The 6,776-nt window shown below is 45.0% G+C and overlaps 1 pseudogene; it reads right to left on the bottom strand.

The window, feature by feature from the left end:
* Window positions 1–471: 471 nt before the first annotated feature.
* On the bottom strand, window positions 472–1,497 carry LOC129032458 (peptidyl-prolyl cis-trans isomerase A-like; annotated as a pseudogene).
* Window positions 1,498–6,776: the final 5,279 nt, after the last annotated feature.

Genomic DNA, 6,776 nt, shown 5'->3' on the forward strand with positions numbered 1-6,776 from the left:
GTTTTTTGTTTTTTTTTTTTGGTTTGGTATAAAAACTCATTTTGCAGAAAACTCTGACCTGAACTGACATAGTTATTTATAGCCTTTACTTATTCCACTTAGTTGAATATTCACATGGTTCACTGGAAATTTTGCATTTTACTATGAAGTATTATATTCACCATATTAACCTTTCAAAAATGTAAATACATTGCAATTCCAAAATACATCTGGCCTCCAGGGTTTCATAAGAAACTGTGGATTAGGTGTATCCTTTTTTGTTGTTGCTGTTAGTTTTTATTTCATAATCATAAGCTTAACTCTGCAATCCAGCTAGTCATGGAAAGGAACAAGGAAAACATGGAACCCAAAGGGAACTGCAGTCAGAGCACAAAGATTCTAGGATACTGCGAGCAAATGGGGTGGAGGGGTACTCCCCTGAGCAACAGAAGAAATGGTCTGGTGGTTAAGAGAAAACACAAGTCAAACTTACTAGAGCTGTCCACAGTCAGCAATGGTGATCTTCTTGCTGGTCTCGCCATTCCTGAACACAAAGCGCTCCATGGCCTCCACAATATTCATGCCTTCACCATGCCGAAGACCACATGCTTGCCATCCAACCACTCGGTCTTGGCAGGGCACATGAAAAACTGGGAACCACTTGTGTTGGGTCCAGCATTTGCCATGGACAGGATGCCAGGACCTGTATGCTTCAGGATGAAGTTCTCCTCATCAAATTTCTCCCTGTAGATGGACTTGCCACCAGTGCCATTATGGCATGCGAAGTCACCACCCTGACATACAAACCTTGGAATAATTCCGTGAAAGCAGAAACCCTTATAACCAGATCTTTTCTCTCCAGTGCTCAGAGCGTGAAAGTTCTCTGCTGTCTTTGGAACCTTGTCTGCAAACAGCTGAAGCAGATGCAGCCCAAGGGCTTGCCGTTGACAGCAATATCGAAGACCATGGTGGGATTGACCATGGCTGGTAATACGGGGCTCCCAGTGGCAGCAGCATCTACAAACCTGGTGTATCCTATTTTTCAAGTATTGTAATGGCCTTTCTTTAATTAAATGGTGAGTTAATAGTAGCGTTTGGTATGTTTTTTACATTAAAAACTGTTATAGCTTGGTGATATGGTTTGAATACTGCTTGTTTGTCCCACCAAAAGTCATGGTGAAACCTGATCCCGAATGTGACAATGTTGGGAGGAGAAGCCTAGTGGGAGGTGTTTGGGTCATGGGGGTGGATCCTTCACGAATGGCTTGGTGCCTTTCTTGCCATAGTGATTGAGTTCTTGCTCTGAGGAGACTGGATTCGTTCTCACAGGAATCAATTAGTTCTGGGGAGAGTGGGTTGTTATGAAGCCAGGGCGTGCCTTGGGTTTTGCCTTTCTTTGCAGGTGTCTGCTTTCCCTTTGACCTTCATGTTGTGACCTAGCATGCGGCCCTCACCAGAAGCAAGAATATGCTGGTGCCATGCTCCTTGGACTTCCCAGCCTGCAGAACTGTGAGCGAAATAAACCTCTTTTCTTTTTTTTTTTTTTTTTTTGAGACGGAGTCTTGCTCTGTTGCCCAGGCTGGAGTGCAGTGGCGCGATCTCTGCTCACTGCAAGCTCCGCCTCCTGGGTTCACGCCATTCTCCTGCCTCAGCCTCCCTAGTAGCTGGGACTACAGGTGCCCGCCACCACGCCCGGCTAATTTTTTTTTGTATTTTCAGTAGAGACCGGGTTTCACCCTGTTAGTCAGGATGGTCTTGATCTCCTGACCTCGTGATCCACCTGCCTTGGCCTCCCAAAGTGCTGGGATTACAGGCGTGAACCACCGCACCCGGCAATAAACCTCTTTTCTTTATAAATTACTCAGTCCCAGATATTCTGTTAAAGCAATACAAAATGGACTAAGACACTTAGTAAAATAAAATGTTTGGCAACCCTGAGTCTAGCTCCAAAATTTCTGGAACATTTTATTGGTCTGTGAAGTCCAACCCCAGCATAAGGCACCTCTAGTGCTTTAGAATTCTAGGCTTAATTAGACCAGAGGTTGCCAGTTGGTAGCCCCACTGACCAAACTGGGCCTGCAGGTGTGTTTTGCTTGCCTCACACAGGGCCTTCTTCCCCCTTTTTAATCTGGAAAGTGAACATAAAGTCCAGTTTCCAGTTTCTGCTTTTTTTTTTTTTTTTTTTTTTTTTTGAGACAGACTCTCGTTCTGTCACCCAGGCTGGAGTGCAGTGATGTGATCTCGGCTCACTGTAACCTCTGGCTCCTGGGTTCAAGTGATTCTCCTGCCTTGGCCTCCTGAGCAGCTGGGATCACAGACACGCACCACCAGGCCCAGCTAATTTTTTTTTTTTTTTTGTATTTTTAATGGAGATGGGGTTTTACCATGTTGGCCAGGCTGGGCTCGAACTCCTGACCTCAGGTGATCCACCCACCTTGGCCTCCCAAAGTGCTGCAATTACAGGCGTGAGCCACTGTGCCCAGCGTGGTTTCCAGTTTCTCTTGAAAATTCAGATGTTGGCAATAGACTTGCATGGCATACAATCAACTGAAGCCAAGAAGCAGGTGGCCCCCTCTGCTTTCCAGCTGACCCCTTTGTGCTGACTAGAACACCCAGTGCGCTTCACTGCCACTGAACACAGGGCTAGAAAAGACTGCTTTTCTTAGGTGAGGACTGCTGATCATCAGCTCTATATAGGAATAGTGCCTTACCCAGTAACTCCACACAAAATTAGGAGTCTGCTGCTGCTCCAGGGAAGGCCTGCCCAGAAACAGGCCTGCAGCAGACCCAGGGTACCAGAAGACTAGGAGGTCAAGAACAACTTGTTTGACTCAGTGAGCTCCTTAGCTGATGACAAAGAATTTGCTTGATTAGGAATTCCTGCTGGGTGCAGTAGCTCATGCCTGTGATCCCAGCACTTAAAGAGGCCAAGGCAGGAAGATTGCTTCAGCCTAGGAGTTTGAGAGTGTAAATTTCCTTTGCATGTCATGTTGGAGCTTAAAAAGTTTTGGGCCAGGCACGGTGGCTCATGTTTGTAATGCCAGTACTTTGAGAGGCAGAAGCAGGAGGATCACTTGAGCCCAGGAGTTCAAGCCTGGGCAACACGGCGAAACCCCATCTCTACAAAAAAAAAAAAAAAAAAAGCCAGTTCTGGTGGCGCGTGCCTACAGTCCCATCTATCTGGGAGGCTGAGGTGGGAGAATCACCTGAGCCTGGGAGACCAAGGCTGCAGTAAGCCATGATCATGCCACTGTACTCCAGCCTGGGCGACAGAGTGAGCATTAGCTAGTTCAATGCTGAGGAGTTGGAATGAGAATGAGTATCTATGTCCAGTCCTTGACTTCAATAAAAATGCTACCAAAGTCATCCCATTAAGTATGATGATTGCTGTACATTTTAAAAAACACTTAAACTATTGTAGGAAATTTCAAACATATGCCAAAGTATAACAAATAATATAATAAACTCCCATTTGCCCTTCCCAGCTTTGACAAATGGTGTTATTTTTTTCCATCTACTTGGGATATCTGTGGTGTTTTTCTTTCTTTGTTTTTAGAAATAGGGTCTTGCTGTGTTGCCCAGCCTGGAGTGCAGTGGCACCATCACAGCTCACTTGCAGTCTTGATATCTTGGGCTCAAGGGATCTCCTCATCTCAGCCTTCTGAGTAGCTGGGACTACAGGTGTGTACCACCACACTTGAATAATTTTTTAATTTTTAGTTTTGTAGACAGGGTCTTGCTATGTTGCCTAGGCTTGTCTTGAATTCTTGGCCTCAAGGGATCCTCCCACCTTGGCCTCTGCTTAGGATACTTTTGAAAAGAAGATATTCAAGACTCCCTATATCATGCTTTAAGCATGCTTATACAGCATGCTTTTTTTTTTTTTTTTTTTAAGAGAGCATTTTAGAGCAGTTTTAGGTTCAAAGCAACACTGTGTAGAGCCAGCATGCATTTAAAAAGAAGAACCCTGGCCGGGCATGGTGGCTCAGGCCTGAAATCCCAGCAATTTGGGAGACTGAAGCAGGAGGATTGCTTGAATCCAGGAGTTTGGGACCAGCCTGGGCAACATAGGGAGATGCAGTCTCTACAGAAAATAAAAAATAAAAAAATAAGCTGGGCATGGTGGCACACATTTGCAGTCTCAGCTTCTCAGGAGGCTGAGACAAAGGTTGCTTGAGCCTAGGAGTTTGAGGCTGCAGCGAGCTATGATCCTGTCATTGCACTCCAGCCTAGGTGACAGAGACCATCTCCAAATAAATAGCCCTGACAGAAATTCCTAGCCTTCGCATTTTTCAGTAATTTATTATTAATCTTACGGACAATGACTTCGGTAACTGTCTAGGATTTTGATTTGATTATTAGAAAGCTTAGAGCCAGTATGTGCAAGGTGGCATGGGGTAATTTTTCCTCCTCAGTCGTGGCCCAATTTTATTTATTTGGCTCAATTTTATATTCTCTTATTTTACTTTCTTTTTTCCCCCCCATCCCCCGATTTAAACCATGATATTCTATATTTTATCGAACAGGGGCTCATGTTGCCCAGGTTGGAGTGCAGTGGCATGATCTTGGCTCACGCAGCCTCAACCTCCTGAGCTCAAGTGATCCTTACCTCAGTATCCTGAGTAGCTGGGACCATGGTTGTGCACCACCACACGTGGCTAATTTTAAAATTTTTTGTAGAGATGGGCTCTCGCTATGTTACCCAGGCTGGTTTTGAACTCAGGGATTCAGCTATCCTCCTGCCTCAGCCTCCCAGAGTGCTGGGATTACAAGTATGAGCCACTGTGCCCAGCCTATTCCATATTTTATATATCTGTGTAGGCCACCTGAAAGCCTTACTGAAACAAGGCAGGCATAAATAAATGCTTATTCAGTCTTTCTATCCAGTAATTGGTGAAAACTAGGTTCAGCTTTTCTCATTAAGTGTATGCTTTAAGTAAGTCTAAAATTTGGTAAGAAATAAGGTCCTTTGCCGCAGTCAAATTTACATTCGTGGTAACAATGTTTACTGCCACTAAGTGATTTTATTCCAGACCAGAGGGCACACCATCATACTATCTATGAATGGCCACTGTTAGCAACCAGAAAGTATTGATTCAAGTCCACCTTCAGACCAGGGTTCTACTCCCTTTCTGCAACAAATATTTATTAAATATCTAAAATGTACTAGGCCAGGCATGGTGGCTCACACCTGTAATCCCAGCACTTTGGGAGGCGGAGGTGGGTGGATCACCTGAGGTCAGGAGTTCAAGACCAGCCCGGCCAACATGGTGAAACCCGTCTCCACTAAACATACAAAAAATTAGCCAGGCGTGGTGGCATATGCCTGTAATCCCAGCTACTCAGAAGGCTGAGGTGCGAGAACAGCTTGAAGTCAGGAGGCAGAGGTTGCAGTGAACCAAGACATCACCATTGCACTCCAGCCTGGGTAACAAGGGCGAGACTCCGTCTCATTCATAAATAAATAAATAAATAAATAAATAAATGTTTTAGGAACCGTACTAGGTTTCAGTTATACCAAAGTGAGTAAAGACCCAGTATTTAGTTGCCCTCTGGGAACTCTGGGAACTTACTATCTCATAGAGAAGACAGAGAAGCAACCAACAAGTATAGCCTAGGGAAGAGGGGTAAACTATGAGGAGAGGTGTACCTAGCCTAGTGCCCAGTAAAAACTGTCCGGCCAGGAACGGTGGTTCATGCCTATAATCCCAGCACTTTGGAAGGCTGAGGTAGAAGGATGGCTTGAACCCAGGAGTTTGTGACCAGCCTGAGCAACATAGGGAGACCCTATCTCTACAAAAAATCCAAAAGTTGGCTGGGCATGGTGGCCCATGCCTGTAGTTCCAGCAATTCGGGAGGCTGAGGTGGGAGGACTGCTTGAGCCTGGGAGGTCAAGGCTGCAGTGAGCCGTGATTATATCACCGCACTCCAGCCTGGGTGACAGAGTGAGATCCAGTCTCAAAAATCAAAATAAAACAAAAACAAAAAAGCAAAGAAGACCAAACACACACACACACACACACACACACACAAAAACACCACCACTCTGTCCCTATAGCTTTCTTTTCTTTTTTTTTTTTTTTTTTTTGAGACGGAGTTTCACGCTGTCACCCAGGCTGAAGTGCAATGGTGTGATCTTGGCTCACCGAAACCTCTGCCTCCCGGGTTCAAGCGATTCTCCTGCCTCAGCCTCCTGAGTAGCTGGGATTAGAGGCCTATAGCTTTTCAAATAGTGGTTGAAGACACAATTTTAAGAAAATTATCTACTTTGATCAATTTTGAAAACAATTTCTAGGTTTAAATTGTGAGTATGACAGTAATCCTAAGTGCCCTCTTGTTTTGGACTTCTTATAACTTTAGAATCAGTATCAATGACTTACTGATATTGGGGAATCAACAGATTGGGGAAGGACGTAATTCTTTTGTTTTTTGTTTTTTGAGACAGAGTCTCGCTCTGTTGCCCGGGCTGGAGTGCAGTGGCGCGATCTAGGCTCACTGCAACCTCTGCCTCCGCCTCCCGAGTAGCTAGGATTACAGGCGCGTGCCACTGCGCCTGGCTAACTTTTTGTATTTTTAGTAGAGACGTGGTTTCACCGTGTTAGCCAGGATGGTCTCGATCTCCTGACCTCATGATCCACCCGCCTCAGCCTCCCAAAATGTTGGGATTACAGGCGTGAGCCACCGCGCCCAACCAGGATGTAATTTATAGAAGTCATTTAGTTTGTCTGTTTTGATATACTTCATTAAAAGAAGCTTATCAACAATTCAAAAGTTTCCTAATGGGAAATTAGTTGAAG

Source organism: Pongo pygmaeus, chromosome 2 (assembly GCF_028885625.2).
Source record: "Pongo pygmaeus isolate AG05252 chromosome 2, NHGRI_mPonPyg2-v2.0_pri, whole genome shotgun sequence".
NCBI classification, from domain to species: domain Eukaryota; kingdom Metazoa; phylum Chordata; class Mammalia; order Primates; family Hominidae; genus Pongo; species Pongo pygmaeus.